A 19,392-nucleotide genomic window follows, 5' to 3' on the forward strand; every position below is an offset into this window, starting at 1 on the left:
TTATTCCTTGTGCTGATTAAGAAACTCACACATATATTTGCATAAATGACATTATTGGATTTGTCTCATTTGGTAGGAAGGACCACATGAATAGTGCTCAGTAGTCCCCGCTGTGTTCCTCAGCCCTTGAGTAGTTCCATCACTGTAATGTATTGGGTTGGTTATGAGTTATGGCCATAAATATGATTTAATAATACTAGTGTACAGTAGTTGCATTTTCAACAGTGAAAAGAAGAGAGAAGTGGTATCAACATCGTCAAATCTTGATCATAGCAGTGCATTTTGATTGAAAGAAACTCAGAGTTAAAAGAAAATGTGGAAGCTCAAGATAGCTGAGGGTGGCAATGAACCTTACATCTTCAGCACAAACAACTTCGTTGGAAGGCAGATATGGGAATTTGACCCTGAGGCTGGTAGTCCAGAAGAACGAGCTGAGGTTGAAGAGGCTCGTCTAAATTTCTACAAGAACCGCTACCAGATCAAGCCCAGTAGCGACCTACTTTGGCGAATGCAGGTACCTGAGTACCTCTCAATCTCTACTGTCAACCTTTCATATCCATATTACGCCTCAAGTACGTACATTGTCCACTGTATAAATACTATTATTCTTTTCTTCCTCTCTTTTTATTTATTTATTATTATTTCAGCTTAATTTCAGATGAGGTGGCAGATTTGAAAGTTTAGATATCCAATAGATGTCAGTTTGAAGGCATAGGGATCTAAAAATCCTGAACTTAGCTTTGTAGCCATGTACAATTCACTACTTGTTACTAAAATTAACAATAAAACTATCAACATAACAAAAGTTCACAATATTTTCAAATTAGTCTACCACTTCAACATGCATCTACCACAATTTGCAATAATTTGCATTTCATTAGCCCCTATAGGCTATAATTATGAGGTAGTAGGCTAAATTAGAAATGTTGTAAAATTTTATAAATTTTTGTTGTGTCCCAAGAAGGAATCATAATTAAAGAAAAAAAAAAAAAAGATTGGTAGGTTTTATAGGTAAGCTAAAATGGACCTAGGTGGGTAGAAGTGAAACTCATGACCCTGGAAATGTCAATTATGTGAAACTCTGAGAAAGAAAGAAAGAATGAATAAATACGTTTTACTGTTTAAGCAAACTTCTTGTCCTTTTTTTTGGGGGTGGGGGGGGGGGGGGGGGGTAATTAATGGGGTTGAGAAAAATCATAATTTCCAGTTGCTCGTGTCTCCCGTTGGTACAACTACAAACTACAAATTAATAACAAGGCTTCATTAAAAATCATATATCATATTATACTTGTAGAAGTCTTGTGCGTTGCACAGTTTTCATCCAATTCGGTCCAAATTGGTCTAATTTGGTCCATTCAGTTTACTTTGAACTATTTCGGTCTGTTTGTTCTAATTCAGTCTATTCAGTCTATTTGGTCTAATTTAGTCTTCTTGGTCGATTGGGTCTATTTCGCTCAATTATGGTCCATACCGGATCATTCGGTCTAATTCAGTACATTCAGTCCAATTTGATCTATTCGGTCCAATTCAGTTCACTTTGGTCCATTTCGGTGTCTAATTTAGCGGTTATGTGATTTGTGTTTAGATGCAAAATAGATTTTTTTTTTTGGCTAAAAGATGCAAAATAGATTTTGAGTTCATGATAATGTGGCTATTTTATTTCCAATCCTAGAACATATGTTAGATAAGAACAAAAGAGTCCTATATTTTTTTAAAACAATTGCTAATAACATATCAACAAAATGTAAAATCAAATAGGAAAATTTTTGTTTTATTTTAAAAACACATGTAAATTCTACTATGTTTATCAAAATATTAACAATAAAATAGGATAGAACTAAAAACAAAATTGATAAAAACAACTAAGCAGTTGAAAAAAAAAAAACAATTAAGTTGATATGAAGTATGAAAAACATAGGTTGTATGTTTTGTTAAAACACTTGTAAGTGCACAATTGCACCTGGCCCCAAGAACAGTTACGGGCTCAGGCCCAACGAGCCTTAAACAATGTAATTTGTAGAGTGTGGGCTTGAAACCCAGGTTAGAAGTGTTTGAGGATTAAATAGCAAGCTAAAGATGATAAACGCTTAAAAACGACAAAGAATGCTATGAATCAAACTGCCCGGACGTAAGCCGAGAACTGTTCTTATATAATTTCTCTCTCTTTCTTTTTCTCTTTCTTTTAGGTTACAAAAAGGGAGATCCCCCTTTTTGTCTTAGATTCCCCCTTAAATACTACTCTCTTCAATCCCTTTTACACGTGTTGCTTTACCTCCCCTTTAACCTAGATATTTCCTTTCCCAGTGCCTTTGAATAGTAACCAGAAGTTTCTCTTCCACTGTTCAGGTGTCACTTCCCCATCAATGCGGCCAGGGTGGTAGGTGCAGGGTCTTTAATGTGGAGGTAGCACCTTTATCTTTGACATTTCTTCAACACCAGTGCTTCTGGGGCATCCTAGGGTTTACCCCTTTTAACCACTGGTCTTAACCGTGTCATCCCCTAATCTTTATTGCGAAACCCCGAGTTCTTCGGTGTCCGTCCGAGGATAAGTCCACCCTCGGCTGGATCCTCGGACCCTCGGCGTATGGGCCGACCCATAGTACCAACAAATTCTAAACCCAGTAGCAGGTCGGCCTTCCTTAACACGGCCCAAAAGGCCCACATTCTCATCAGGATCTTTTCGCCCCCCACAACACTAACAAAGTAACAATAGTTTTTTTTTTTTGGAAAAAAATTAACAGTAGTTTTTTTTTTTTTTTTTTTTTGAGATAATATAGATAGAAGACACAGGAAATAGGGAATAAGAAAGTGGTAAGACACAGGAAATAGACAAAAAAACAAATTTGTTTGTTCTTTATCTAAAAAATTTGGTATAACTATTTGGCACAAATTTTGTTATATAGTTTATGATTTTTATAATCTATTATAATGTTTAATTTTTAATAATAATTTGAGCTTGTACAATATGCATCTGTTATATATATAGTTTGGACCTATAAATATGAGTGATTGGACAAATTTTGTTCTATCACTCACAATTAACCACTTAAGGTTATATTCCTAAACTTGTTGATTTCTCAATATTAGCCTATACCCCATATATTGTCCTTTCATCATCAAATGCTCTCATTCTGCCATAATATATAATATATTATTGTTGGTACTGATACGTGATGCTTCCAGAAAAATTTTATTTTTAAAATAAATGAAAAGAGGTTTTCAATAGTTTGTTGGAAAATGTAAATATTTAGAAAATATAGTGTGGGGAGTAAAAATATCTTAATAGGGATATGGGCCATTGGGCCTCGCTAAGGAAGGCCGACCTACTCTTGGGTTTAGGGCTTGTTGATACTCTAGGTCGGCCCATACGCCGAGGATCCGAGGACCGAGCCGATGATGCTTTTCCCCTCGGACTGACACCAAAGAACCCGGGACTTCATGGTACAGGTTAGGGAATGGCACGGTCAAGACCAATGGTTAAAGGGGGTGAACCTCAGAATGCCCCGGAAGCACCGGTGTTGAAGAAATGTCAAAAATAAAGGCTGCTACTTCCACATTAAAGACCCTGCACCTACCACCCTGGCTGCATTAATGGGGAGGTGACACTTGAACAGTGGAAGGGAAACTTCTAGTTACTGTTCAAAGGCACTAAGAAAAGAAATATCTAGGCTAAGGGAGGAATTGGGGCAACACGTGGATAACGTATTAAAAAGAGGAGTATTTAAGGAGGGACCTGGAACAGAAACAGCACGGAACTTTTTGTAACCTAAAAAGACAAAAGACAAAGGGAGAGATATAATATAAGAACAGCTCTCGGCTTACGTCCGAGGAGGCCCAGTTACAATATTCCTTGTTGTTTTCAATTACTTGCAATCTTTAGTTTGTCATTTAATCCTCATATACTTCTAACCTGGGTTTCAAGCCCACACTCTACAAATTCTTATTGTTTAAGGCTCATTGGGCCTGAGCCCATAACTATTCTTGGGTCCAGGTGCAATTGTGCACTTACATATAGGAGTTGTCACTTATTGTATATTTGTTAAAGGGAAGAAAAAAACAAGAAATAAAAACCATTTCACTTAATTGTCTCAATGAGTAAGGAAATAGATCTAGGTTCACTAAGATGAGTAAGGAAATCAGGCACCTATATGCGTCCAAAATACTATGTTTGGGAACTATTTTTACCTCTTGTTTTCAAAAACTTATTTTTTAGAATAAAAATAAAAAACAGATTTTTTGTGTTTTCAAAGTTGAAAACATGTTTGGTTGGTTCAAAACAAGAGTAAGCATTAATTCATGGGCCTATTACCAAAGTGATGAACCAAACTATGTCTCCACTAAATGAGTAATGCTAATTTGGTGTTTAATCAATTATCTAATGGACACACTTTTATTATCCTAAATTTATTTCAACATTGCAAACAAGTGTAGGTGATAATAAAAAAGACATGATCTATTAATATTTAAAAGTTAAAGTGTAACATTTATTATTACTACGCTTATTTGGTCCATTTTGAATATGCTCTTTAACAAATTGGGTGTCATGTTATATATGGATTTTTACCTTGTAAAAATAGATCTCTTTTGTATTCATTCATATCATTTTTTTGCATTTTTAAACTTTTTGTATTGTGGAGAAATGTTATTTAATGCAATTGTTTTTTTTTTTGCATCACGCAAGTTAGTGACTAGTAAGAATAATAATTGCAAGTGATAATTATAATGTGCAAAACATTTTTTGTTTGTTGGTAAAATACTATTCTAATTCTTAAATTTTAGCAAAAGTTCGTTTTTCATCCGTAACTTTTAAAAGTTCATTTTTTCCCTAAATTATTGAAAAGTTTAATTTTCATCCGTAAACAATTGACAATATTTTACTTTCAATACTTCAATTTAATTTTTTTCCCCATCCTTAAACCATTGAAAAAAAAAATTCTTTTTTCATCTCTATTTGTCTCTAAATTATTCAAAAACTCTTTACAAAATTTTAAAGATGAAAAAATAACTTTTTAAAATTTAGGGACAAAAAACAATTTTGGTAAAGTTTACCAAAATATTATTTTTAAAGCATGTTAAATAGCACATTTATATTAGGGATCCAAGAAAAAATAGTACCTTTTTTTTGGGAGGGAAAATAGCACATTTATTTTATCTTGACTTTATTTTAAAATATTATTAAACTATGTTAAAAGAAAATGGACTTCATTCATCAAACTCATTATAAATCCAGTCCACCAAAGAATGAGTTGAAAACTTGTTCTATCAAAACTAGCCCATCTTAGGAATTTTTTTTAGAAGTTGGTCCAAATTCTTATTCTTTATGAGCTCAACCCGTTACAAATAGCCTAAAGCATATCTTCTACAATAAAAATTATATTAAAAAAAAAAGAAGCCTAAAGCCTTGTCAATACTTGAGTGGATCCACGTTGGGTGCAATGGTTACGAGTGACTGAGATGAAAAATTAACTTTTTAAATAAAAATGAGAAGTTTGGGCAAGAAATAAGATAGGAATTTCGGATCTTTTTGAAATTGATAAATCGGACAAAATATAAACGCTTCAACCACAAATGATAAATAACAACTTTTGTGATTTATAATGCATTTAAGATAGAAATTGCCATTAGATTTGTAGTTTAACTAGTATTTCTTGGTATTTCTAATGGAGATATTCAGGATTCAAATCTCCCCCACTTTAAACTGTCAAATTATCCAAAAAAGAAGAAGAAGAGAGATTAAATCAAGAATAAAAGTAAAGTTACAAAACGATATAAGACAACAAATGAGAAAAAATATTGGAGTGTCTAGGCTAGTCATTTAATTTTTTCATCAATAGGGGATGCAGACGTGAGAAGATATGTATCATCATTAATTGATAATAAAATAGGGTGTTTGAAATTATATATTTTTAAAACTACCTTATAACCCCAGGTATATGTATGAATATATTTAAAAAATATACATTAAGATGCATAATATAATTCTTACATATATAATTTAAATATAATTGATAGTCATTTTTATATATATTTTTTAACCGTTTAAAAAGTCTTGCAAAAATATTATTAGGTAAAAAATGTAAATTGTTCATTATTTTTAAATTTTTTGTTATGTTCATTAATTCTAGACTCTTTGGGTTTTGTACACAATAATTCACTTGGATGGATATTTAAGTTATGGTCCCAAATTTGGCTCTACAATTAAAAAATAAAACTCTTTCTAAAAATAAATAATATAGGATAGATGACGCAAAATTGGACATCAATTGTAGAATTTAATTAGATTTTCTCTAAACTTTGCATATATATATATATATATATATATTAAATGATTAATAGGATTTGGTATTCTTTTTCAGTTATTTCCTTGGGAAAAAAAACTATTTCGGTTTTATTGTTCACGTGATTTGGTCAAAAAAATTATAGATTCAACTTTTTCTCTTTGCTTTATTTTTTTAAAAATGATTATAACCAATGTCTAGACCATATAGGAAGTTAGATTTGATGTTGGAACCAGTACACACCAGTCCCCAATGCCTTGGTTTTGTGCATGCAGCATCAGATTAAAAGGTGGCATATAGTAGTAAAATTTGTGTCTACAAATTATATTATTGTAATGAAGAGGCTGGATCTATAAATGCGATTTTGGCTGGTTGATATAGGAAATGAAATTCTATAGTATTAGTAGGCGATGATATTGCCCTCACTTGTGGATACATTGTAATCTATGAAGATTCAAAAATTTTGATGATATTTAATTATATATTAGGCTTACTAATGATTCATAAATTTGTTGACACTAATGTCATCTTTTTTTTTTTTTTGTCAAAATGATTGCAGTTTTTGAGGGAGAGAAATTTCAAACAAACAATCACTCCAATTAAGATTGAAGATGGGCAAGAAATCACATATGAAAATGCCACAACTGCATTGAAGAGGGCTGTCCATTTCTATTCAGCCTTGCAAGCTAGTGATGGTCATTGGCCAGCTGAAAATGCTGGCCCATTGTTCTTCCTTCCACCCTTGGTGAGTTACATCATTAAATAGCATCATTGTGATCGATACTTCATGGAACACAAACTATTTTCGCATACTTATTTACTAAGAAAACATTAGTTTTTTTTTTTTTTTTTTGTGGTATCGAACTAAAAATGTCATACCCAATACAAAAAATTTCCACTTCTATGGATTTTGTGAGAGGTGATTGGTAGGGTAATACCATACCAAATCATTGAGGGGGGAGAAAAACTATAGAAAATTGTACTTACTGATAGACTTTCTTTTAATTCATCCAATGTATACCACTGAAACATATAAGATAGATTTTAATGTGAATAATACAATTGTTTCCAATACAATGTGAAATTGGATTATGAGATGTCTGCTTGTAACTTCTTATGGTTTTCAAAAAATGCAGGTATTTTGTATGTATATTACAGGACATCTTAATATTGTATTTCCTACTGAGTATCAAAAAGAAATCCTTCGATACATATATTACCATCAAGTACATATTTTTGGAAGCTTTACAAGTTAATCGTAATGACAAAATTAGAGCTTCAGCTAAATTTCTTTCCTACCTTTTTCTTTTAGTTCAATCTTATATAACAACAATTTTGTAAATTTTGTATATTATTAGAATGAAGATGGTGGTTGGGGACTCCACATAGAGGGCCATAGCACCATGTTTTGCACGGCTTTCAACTATATTTGTATGCGTATGCTTGGGGAAGGACCTGATGGAGGTCAGGACAATGCTTGCGTAAGAGCACAAAAATGGATCCTAGATCATGGTGGTGTTACACACATACCTTCTTGGGGAAAGACCTGGCTTTTAGTATGACCATGTTTAGTATAAACTTATATAATAAAAATAATTTGTAATGTAAATGAAAATCTAACCATACTTATTTTTACCAAATTGGAAATTAAATGTTCCTTTATTGTAGATGGTTTGTTTGAATGGATTGGAAGCAATCCAATGCCCCCAGAACTTTGGATCCTTCCTTCGTTTCTTCCCATGCATCCAGGTTTGTACAATGTTTGTTTACAACTTCTATTTGAATCTGTCACCACTACTTGAAGCTTTTATTATAGGGAAAATTATTAGGTACTCTCGGAGTACTATAAATGCGTACTCCCCTCTCATATGAATGGTGGGTCCTACCATGAATTTAATTAGTGGGACCTACTATTCGTGTGAGAGGAGGAATTACGTATTTATGGTACTCCGATAGTACGTATTTATGGTACCCTGAGAGTACACAATAATTTTCCTTACTACAGAGGTTTTACCTTATTCTATTTTTTGAGTTCATAATAAAACTTGCAACATTCTGAATTTTTATTTTACTAATAGCTTATCAATTGCTTTGTCCCCAAAATGTAGCCAAAATGTTTTGCTACTGCCGGATGGTGTACTTGCCTATGTCATACCTATATGGGAAAAGGTTTGTTGGCTCTATTACATCCCTCATTCTTCAATTGAGGGAAGAACTCTACACACAGCCATATAATAAAGTTAACTGGAAGAGTGTGCGTCATCTATGCGCAAAGGTGAGTTTATCTTAATTTTCTTATTTTGGTTGATTTTTCTTCCTTGGTATATATGCTTTTTAGTACTTCCTGCAATGCACTGATTATGCAAAATTATTATTACAGGAGGATAACTACTATCCCCATCCATTGATACAAGATTTGCTTTGGGATAGCCTATGCATATTCATTGAGCCTCTTCTCACTCGTTGGCCATTTAACAAGTTTATTAGAGAGAAGGCTCTTCAAGTAACAATGAAGCACATTCATTATGAAGATGAGAACAGTCGATACATTACCATTGGATGTGTGAAAAAGGTAATGTAACTTTACAATTAAGAAAAAACAATGGCAAGCTTCTACTTAGGCTATAAAACAGTATACCAAATACCATATGGATTGAGCAGGTTCTATGTATGCTGGCTTGTTGGGTTGAAGATCCAAATGGAGATTATTTCAAGAAGCATCTTGCTAGGACCCCAGATTACATATGGGTTGCCGAAGATGGAATAAAGATGCAGGTTAGTACTCATTTTTAACAAAACAATTATAGAATCTTTTGCGTCTGTTGAAGATTACATTTCACTTTATATCAAATTGTGAATGAAAACATTCCCTAAAATGGTTTTCTTTTTAGGGTTGGTTTTGGACACTAGTACATTCATTTAAATTTTTGAATAAGCCCAACCTTTGGTTTACTAGTTCTAAATTTATGAGTGCTGATGTACCTTGCAAGAAAAGAAGGGACTGCTAATTTTGATATATCCTGTTTTATTTGTATGCAGAGTTTTGGTAGTCAAGTGTGGGATACTGGTTTTTCCATTCAAGCCTTACTTGCAAGTAATCTAGTAGATGAAATTGGACCTACACTCATGAGAGGACATGACTTCCTAAAGAGATCTCAGGTTTGATTTTCAATTCTTATAGCAATTGTTCACCATTAAAATCAAGCATACATTTGACAATTTTGCTTTTAACCAAAAAAAAAAAGAAAAAAAAGAAGGAAAAACTATATTTATTCAATCTAGTTATTCCATTTTCCTTTAAAAATTTAAAAGGTCATGGACAATCCTTCTGGTGACTTCAAAAGCATGCACTGTCACATTTCTAAAGGATCATGGACTTTCTCTGATCAAGATCACGGATGGCAAGTTTCTGATTGCACTGCAGAAGGTTTGAAGGTAATAGTTTAAATGATTCAATGAAGTAAAGTATTGCACCTCTTCCATAATCACTGTGTTCCTCACCAAATTCTTCTCTATTTCACAGTGTTGCTTGCTTTTCTCAAAGATGCCACCAGATATTGTTGGTGAGAAAATGAAACCAGAGCAATTCTATAAATGTCATACTTTCTCTACAGGTGAGGCTAAACTTTGCTGTTGTATCTTAGTTATACTTATTTTGCACATCTAGGCATCAATGAGAGATCTAAACTGCACTTGGTTTTACTGTCGAACTAAAGCTAGTTAATTACAAGAAAATAATTTATGCAAAGCTGATGGTTTTGTTTTCTATAGCTTCTTCTCCTGAACTGTTTGCAATTCCAGTAGCTAGCTACCAGCCTACCCCCATTACCTTATATTAATATGATAAACTCTTATAGGCTTTTAAAACTCACTTTGAAGGGACTGTTTATATATATATATATATTGCAATGTTTATTTCTAAGTATTTGAATTTGTTCATATCAATAAGCTCTATTCTATGGATTAATGTAGAGTAAAAATGGTGGTTTACCAGCTTGGGAGCCTGCAGGAGTTGCAAAGTGGTTGGAAGTAAGTAACTGAGTATATTGAAATGGCCTTAAAGTTCTTTTGAAAATGCTTTAGTATCATCTTGTGCCCAAAATTAATGGAATACTCTTTTTCTATACTCCCTTCAGCTACTAAATCCTATAGAATTCTTCGCAAATGCTATTATTGAGCATGAGTATGTTGAATGCACTGCATCAGCAATCCAAGCTTTAGTTTTTTTTAACAAATTATACCCTAAGCATAGGAAGGAAGAGATTGAAAACTTCATTAAAAATGCTCTACACTACCTTGAAGACATACAAATGCCAAATGGTTCATGGTATGTACCTCAACTGGTTTATCAAATATGTTTGAAACAATTTTTTATTATACAAGGGAGTATTAGAGAAGATCGATTACATGATAAAGCATTTTGATAGGTATGGAAATTGGGGAGTTTACTTCACTTATGGTTCTTGGTTTGCACTTGGAGGTCTAGCTGCTGGTGGCAAGACTTACAACAATTGTCTCACTATGCGCAAAGGAGTTGACTTTCTACTCAAAATACAGAGAGATAATGGTGGCTGGGGAGAGAGCTATCTTTCTTGCCCAAAGAAGGTAAATGTCTCAACATGGAATGTGCTTTGAGCTTCAATAAATTTTCATAAATTTTTTTATTCGCTCACTATTGATTGCAATTCAAGAACTTTTAATAACACACCCCATTTTGTTACCCAAATTGTTATTAAGGGAAGAATCTTTGTCAATGAAGGTTTTTTTTTTTTTTTTTTTTTTTTTTTTTTCTAAACATGAGATTTAGTGGATGCTACATAAATTATGTAGGAATATGTACCTTTGGAAGGAAACAGATCAAATTTGGTGCAAACCGCTTGGGCAATGATGGGTCTTATTCATGCTGGACAAGTAAGTTGTTAGTTTAAAAATCTAGCATTATACATACTATCTATTCTTATGCTTTTCTTTCATAATTCTATATCAAAACCTTTTGTAATAGGCTGAAAGAGACCCAACACCTCTTCACCGTGCAGCAAAGCTGATAATCAATTCTCAAATGGAAGATGGTGATTTTCCTCAACAGGTATCTCCTTGTAATTGACATAGCTTTCAAAAATCAAAAGAAGGAAAAATATAATGTTTTTAAAAAAGGAAGAAGAAGATTGACATGAAGATAGTTTTCTTTCTTGCCCTATGAAGAACACAGGTTTTAAACTAGCTAGTGATACCAGGTTATTGAAACAAGAATTTTTTATCCAATAGGGAAGAGGAGAAAGACAAAGTAACAAGCTATGGAAATATATATTATGCTTGAATTTTACTGCCAGCGTTTTTAACCATTTATATAATTCTTTTACGGCAGGAAATCACTGGAGCCTTCATGCAGAACTGCATGTTACACTATGCAGCATACATAAATATATATCCGTTGTGGGCTCTCGCTGAATACTGCAAGCATGTCCCATTGCCATCTAAAATCACTAAAGTGAAGCAGCGAATTCTGTAGTTCAAGTAATATATGAATGACATAGAAATAAAACCCAGTTTTTAATTCTCTTACTATTTTGGGACAAGAAGTTCATCACATTATTTAGCAGATTTAGATTCCAATAACCACTCATGTGGCACTACTTGAAGGAACATCCTATTGCTACCACATGTAGAACTTACTGACACAACCACGTGCAAGTTCCGAATCCACGAAGTCCTTCTCTATTAGGCCTTTGCAACACAAGCACCCACACTTGTGACTTTGAGACTCCACTCAAAGGTTTTAGATCTCCTTAGGCATTGATCTTGTATACAGCAACTTTTACAATACCGAATCTTGAGATTTCTCAAGAAATAACACTGGTAGAAAACGTTAGAGTTTTTGGGTACAAAACCCTAGATCTACAAAAAAAGGACAAGATGCACTCTCATCTCTCTAAAAAACTCTGAAAACCCTACCTAGGGTTAGCTTATGATGTCTTTTAAATACTGGAAAAAATAGATCACGATTTGGGCTTCAAACGGATAATTTATGGCATTTTTACGTTTACTGATTTTTGCTGATATGCGACTTTTGATCGATCAAATCTAATTTTTGATTGATCAAGCTTTGCAGAAATTGAATAGTTATTTTCTGTAATTACTTGATTCCAAACTTAATTTAAACCAAACTTTGAGCAAGTCTAAACCTAGACTAGATGTTTTGATCATGATTTGCCAACCTACACAATTCGAAATTCTAATACATTAGTTCCAAAAGTTTTAGAACCTAACAATATATATATACACATACACACACTCTTTCATAATTAAAAATTTCATTTTATCTTAAAATTTTACAAGTATGTATATTATAACAAAAAAAAAAAATTAATGCAACAATGAATTTGTTAAAAAATTCTTAACACTAAACAAAATTGAGAAATGTAATATTATTTAAAATTACATGATGTTATACAAGGAATATCTCTCTCTCTCTCTCTCTCTCTCTCTCTCTCTCTCTCTCTCACATAAATATACCGAATAAAAAACCACTTTCTCAAAATCTATTGCATTTTTATTTGGTAAGTTTTACTCCACTATTGTTTATTCTGCACTCTGTCGCACATGCGTACGTTGTGATATTTTCTCGGCCAATTATTTAGCTCTAGTGCTGATTGCGTGATATTTCATTTGGGGTCTGCATAATTTGGAAGAGTCAAATTTCAACCACTACATATTTAAGACCAGTGTGGCTGGCCGGCCACTCATAGTGTCTGCAGACCCAAATTTCAACCACTACAAATTTCCACAAGATGGGAAACTATTTGACCAACGGTATTTAGATTCATTGGCTAACCTATTGGGCGAAGCGGGTGCTGGCATTGATGTAGCCCACATTCATAAGTATGTGAGGTCTATGGCTTTGAATCATTTTGTTGTCAATGCCCTCAAAGACAAGTTGCTCCTACAAATGGAAGAGATGGTCAGTGTTGCCCTAGACAATTGGCCTTGCCACGCATCAATTGATGTCAAACATGCATCTGCGACTGTTAAGTACATAACAACTTTGCAACTCTGTCCTAGCAGCTCTATTACTTGAAAAAGATAAACCTCACATACTACACAAATTTTATGGGATCAGGCTGGGGTATTATTGTTAAATATTTTAGAGTCATTGACTAAATAGTGAAGACCATCAAAAAGACCTAGAACAAATCCACTAAATAGTGAAGACCATCTAAAGTAAAGCCCTATGATTAAAACTTTTCTAATAAATTATTTATAAAAAAAAAAATCCCTCTTCCATACGCTTATCAGCACAGTTCCATGCATAAAGGAACTAAACGAACTTACATGTACTGTACTCTCACTGTCTCCCCTCAATAGTGAACCCCTTTATGGATGTTAGGCTATATTACTCGTTTATTTGCTCTCTCTCTCTCTCTCTCTCTCTCTCTCTCTCTCAGAAATATACAGAATAAAAAACCAACCCTTTTTCAAAAAAGGCCTATACTTTATTAATTATTTTACCTAAATTACCATGCATACCTTTATCAACGATCAATTATCACGCTCCTAAGCTTATAGTTGCTTATTTGTAATGATAATTGCATTTTACTAATATATGCCCTTAGGACATTCGTTAATAAACTAGTTCAGGAAACTTATTATGAAAAAATAAAAAAGTGAGTAACTTTTTTATTATTATATCTTTTTCAATTTTTCATAAAACATTTCTTAAAATGAATAATTAATATATGTTCAAAGGGCATTCATTAACCAGACCTATGTTAATTTGCTGTAAATACTAACTATAATGATTATTATATAACTTAGAGTAATTAGGACAATGCAGATGGCACTTTTCGTTTGGTGCAAAGCAGCTGATTAGTTATGATCCCCAGCAATCATCAGGGAACATAACTGATTTCTACTTCTCATTGCTACGGACCCTAATGTCTTTTCCCTTGAACATTCGGGGTACTGCTTACCACAAATACATGAAGGTAATCACTGCATTTTTTTCCAATTAATGCCAGTCTTACGTTATGATTGGAAGTATAATGTTTTAAAGGCAAAGGAGATTGTCACGCCCCGAACCCGAAAGGGTCTAAAGCATGAGAAAAACATCTTAAAGGTATCTGTAGATTTTGTTCATTTTGGCAATTCAATCCAAATATAATCATATCAAGTACTAATATCAAGAATTATCATAATAATTCCATTAAATATACTCCCAAAATAAGTCAGACCTCTATGTAATAAATACAATGACCATTGGTCACAAAAGAATAGAGGTCTGAATAAATAATTACGTATAATAAACTTATCCCATTAGTGGAAATAAAGGCATAACCACTATGAGATACAAAAGAATTGAGTCAAGCCTACTCTAAGTTATACATCATTAATTATCTCTATCACCAAAGTCAACCTCCATCAGTAGTTAGTCTAACTACTACTAGCCACCAAAAAGCTACCTCAAAATGATAGTTGCTTACTTTGAAAAGATTTGTAATATAATGGAATGAGACAAAGCCTAGTAAGTAGTATAATTAATGAGGGTGGGAGAAATGTAAGTTTCATGATAATAAACATTTCACAGACACGCTAAAATTAGGGAATTTCCATTTGAATTTTGCAAAATAAATTTCCTTAACATCATGACAAGAATGATAGGCATATTGTAGTACCAAGCTTCCCAAAGTAACTATGAAACTACATATTATTCATTGTGAGTCATAAATATCCAATACCATTTCAAATCCAGAAACCTCACCCAAGGCCACATGACAAGGTCATCACATAGACGGAGTCGTCACACAGGCAGTCATCACACAGATGGGTTGTCACATAGAAAGGGTCATCACACAGACAGGGTAATCACCAATATCACAGCACAATGACAAAACCATACCAAAATCTCACAAGTTAAAGTATTTGAAATACATAGTTCATTTTCAAGTAGTTTCATAAAATATTTCAATAACCAAATAGCCACAATATTCTTAAAGTCCTCTAAACTTTATCTTGTCATAAATATTTTGTGAGAATTTTCCAAATAAAACAAGCTAAGATAAAGCATCTTTAGAATTTGTAATTAATGCAATAAATTCATAAAATCCATTCCTAGGAATTATATAAAAAATGTTTATCTCTTCCATACTAACAAATCATGCATTTCCAAATATGTAGTATTAAACATATGCGCTTTTCATATATAATTATATATAATAGGGTCACAACACAATACTTTTTAAGAAAACATAATTCCACAAATAATTTTCCAAAATGTGTTTGACCCAAAATTAACGTTTATGCAACATGGTTATTTTCCAAAAATCTCATTAAAAGCTACTTATGTTGCAACCCGCAAAAAGCTTAGTTCCAAAACTTCAAAGGGGATTAGGTAGAACCTAAACAATACCAAACAAATCTATCACGATAAGCATAAGGCTTGAAATTTTATGTAGCTACGAATTATAAATCGCTAGATAAGAAATTAATTAGGCAAGCCTATGTACTTAACATCACAAATAATATATTTCATTTCCAAAGTTTATCAACAATTTTATTTACAAGGCTTAGACTTCAATTTATAATCATGTCATTCAAAGCCACTTCATTACCATAAGAGATCCCAACACTTTATGAATTTCTTCCACAATATACATGTTATTTTCAAGAGACCCACGAAACAATAACATATATAACAATACCCACCATTACAAACCCCAAATGTAAATCTTCCACTAGCTCCAAATACACAATAAAAATTAGATTCATCAACCATTTCACAAAAGAAAGCCAAAACTCTCAAATCTTCACTACTTAGCTAATCACCGTTGCAAAAATCATAAACCCACTCATCAAATGCATCCACCAAGACCAAAACCCATACATAAAAACACATAAATATTATTTCTAATTCTCATAAATCACATGGGTATTATTATTAATGCTTAGATAAACATAACCTCAAGCAAAAGCATATAAACTCAAAGCAAAAGCATATAACCCCATAAAAAGATTAAAAAAATTTACTTCAAATAGTAGAGATGAGTGAGCCTTACCGTTTTTCTCTGGAGTTTTTCAGTGATCTTGCCGGAAAATGATGGTGGAAACGGTGGTGGTGTGGAAGTATCGGTGAGAGAGGATGTAAGAGTAGAGAAGTGTATGAGAGAAAATGAAAAAAGAAAAAAGAAAAGAAGAGAAGTGAGTGATCCGGCCAAAGTGGGGAGATAAGGTGGAGTGAAATGTGTGGTAGGAGTGGGTGGGGTAGGTGGGGGTAGTTGGGAAGCACGGGTCTCAAACAAATCTGAGTTTTTTTTATATATTTTTTTAGAGAGGATAGGTCTATCCTATAGCTAGGAAGGAAAAAAGAGAAGGTAAATGGATGAAGATTTTCTTTCATATGTGGACCATGAAAAGAAAGGGGAAGACATGAAGTGGATTATGAGTGAAAAAACAAAATTTTTCTTTACAATAAAATTTATCTAGCATTTATGATACATAATAAAATTTCTTTATGGTTTGAAATTAAAGTAGTTAATTATTAAGAAAAGTGCTGAACTTGATCATTTAGTTTGAATAATGTTGATGTTATAATAAACGATAGCCATGATGGTATTTCATTTGTAATTGGTGTCCTAATTTGTTGCTTGCTCATCAGAACCGCGAGAAGGCTCTAAATATGATTAGGAAGGTGTTCAAGCAGAGGCTTGCATCGCCGGAGAAGCGTAGTCCAGGAGACTTCCTTGACAGTGTCATTCGCGACATGAAGGTTGAGGATTTTCTAACTGCAGAATTCGTAGTTTAGATGATTTTTGGCCTTTTATTAGCCTTGTCCTATACGATTTCTATAATGACTACACTAACACTGAAGTTGCTGGATGACTACCCTCATGTGTTGGAACAACTGATTGTAAGTTCTTTCTTTTTAAAGCATTTTTAGCAAAATTGGAGACAGACTCACACATAAACAAGATTCACCCCCTCCAAAACAAAATACTTGCATAACTGATGTTAATTTCTTAAGTTGAGCATGAAGCCATTCTGAAAAAGAGAGAGAAACCAGATTCATCGTTATCAAGGAATGAATATAAGTCATGGCTTATACACTTCATGTAGTGACCCAGAAGGGGGTCTTGCATTTCATGGAATCCCATATCGCCTAGGGAAGTACATGAGGATGTGCTTATAAGGAATGACTTCCTTTTAATGTGTAGAGGCATTTTCCCCCACTGCTGTGTGCTTTGAGGGAGAACAAAACCGTGAGGGACATGGACTTCAAAGCGGACAATATCTATACAGTTGGGGTGGGGCCGTAAGTTTGAGAAATTAGACTTTACACTCTAAAATTTGGTTCTATTAGCAAAACCCCACCTTCAATTAGTTTAGGTCGTTAAGTGACATTCTGCCATGCTGATGTGTGTGTATATATTTTGTCAAACCAGCCTCCCAAACTAACAGATGGTAGGGTTTTGCAAACAAAACCAATCTTTTAGATGTAATATTCAATTTTTTAAGCTTAAGGGTGTAAAATTCAACTCCAAACTTTATGAATGTACTTTGCAATTTATGAGTTATAACTTGATTCCCTATGGGTTTTATAGGTTGTCAACGAAGTGTTGAGGTTGGGAAATTTCGCTCCTGGCATGTTTCGAAGAACACTGAGGGATGTCCAAGTAAATGGTAATTTTTCAAGAAATTTATTTGCATAAGAATTTTCAACATGAATAAGAAATCATTCTCAATATTGCAGCTACTAAGTAGTATATATCATTTGCAGGCTACACAATTCCAGTTGGTTGGCCTATAATGATAGCCACTCCTGCTCTTCATTTAAACTCAGAAATATTCAACAATCCACTTGCTTTTAATCCACAACGTTGGAAGGTGAAAATTAAATTGATTTCAATAATGAATTTGAATTTGAATTAAGTTAAATTTTTTGACCAATTTGGTTTACTGAATGCTAATTTGTATTAAGCAACTAAATGGAACTAAAAATCATTTTTTTAATTAATATAATGTTTGATCAGCAATAATTAAGCAATTTTTCTGCCAAATATTCCTTTGTCCAACCTTTGGTTAAAAGATAGATCATTAGCACACCTAATTATCATTTTTCTTTTTTCTCAAAAAAAAAAATAAATAACATTTTTCTTTCGCTTAAAGAGAGGAGCCATCGAAATTTTCTTCTACATTTTTTATAAAATCCTTTTTGTTGTTTGGAAAGTCTTTTTTAAATTTTCCTTAACAATTGTTTTTGAGTAACATTTTAGTTTGGTATCATTCTATGTCATGATTAATTATATAGGACTGCAAATCAAATGAAATGTCCAAGAATTTCATGCCTTTCGGAGAAGGAATGAAGCAATGTGCTGGTGCTGAGTATACTAAGGTTTTTATTGCCGTCTTTCTCCATGTTTTGGTGACAAAATATATGTACTTTTTTTTTCCTTTCTCTTCTTACATTCTATCAATACCCTTAGCATGACTGCCATGCACCATTAGTGTGATGATTATTCTACAAGTATAAGTTTTTATAAATTGGGCGGACATAGGTTAAGATTCAAGTCTCCAAGTATGTGGGACTTTTGTTTTGGTATATATTGACTTGGCATATATGACAGTTAAATGTTTGTTTAGTTATTCAATCTCTAGTTTGCGGACAATCCTTTTTTTATTTTTTTATTTTTTGAGAAAAAACTTTGTGGACAATCCTTTTTACATATGTTTGGAGTGAACAATGGCGGGTTTAGTTATCTGGTATGCCTTTTGTTTTCTTATATTTTGGACCGCTAAGGTTGTTTTAGTTAATCAAAAGTAAAAGCTTAGCTTATTAGTTTGTAAGTCTAATTATTCTATAGTGAGAAAATCAGGCAACCTACAAACTAGCAAGTATTACCAAATTTTAACCTCAATTACAATTAAGTTAATTTTAGACTAATAGAACAATTAAGTCCAATTATGAAGGGACTAAGGCTGTCAAGAATTCAAAGCTTCAAAGGCTTACTACAAGCTTTGAAGAGATTAAGATGGAGGAGGATGAGTCGTTTGATGAGTTCTATGCCAAGCTAACTGACATAGTGAACTCTGCCTTTAATCTTGGGGAAACAATTCCTAAACCCAA

General features: G+C 33.0%; 1 pseudogene; it reads left to right on the plus strand.

Moving 5' to 3' along the window:
• The first annotated feature begins 214 nt into the window (after nt 1–214).
• Nucleotides 215–12,124, plus strand: LOC142636424 (beta-amyrin synthase-like; annotated as a pseudogene).
• Nucleotides 12,125–19,392: the final 7,268 nt, after the last annotated feature.

Source organism: Castanea sativa, chromosome 5 (assembly GCF_040712315.1).
Source record: "Castanea sativa cultivar Marrone di Chiusa Pesio chromosome 5, ASM4071231v1".
In the NCBI taxonomy this organism is placed as follows: domain Eukaryota; kingdom Viridiplantae; phylum Streptophyta; class Magnoliopsida; order Fagales; family Fagaceae; genus Castanea; species Castanea sativa.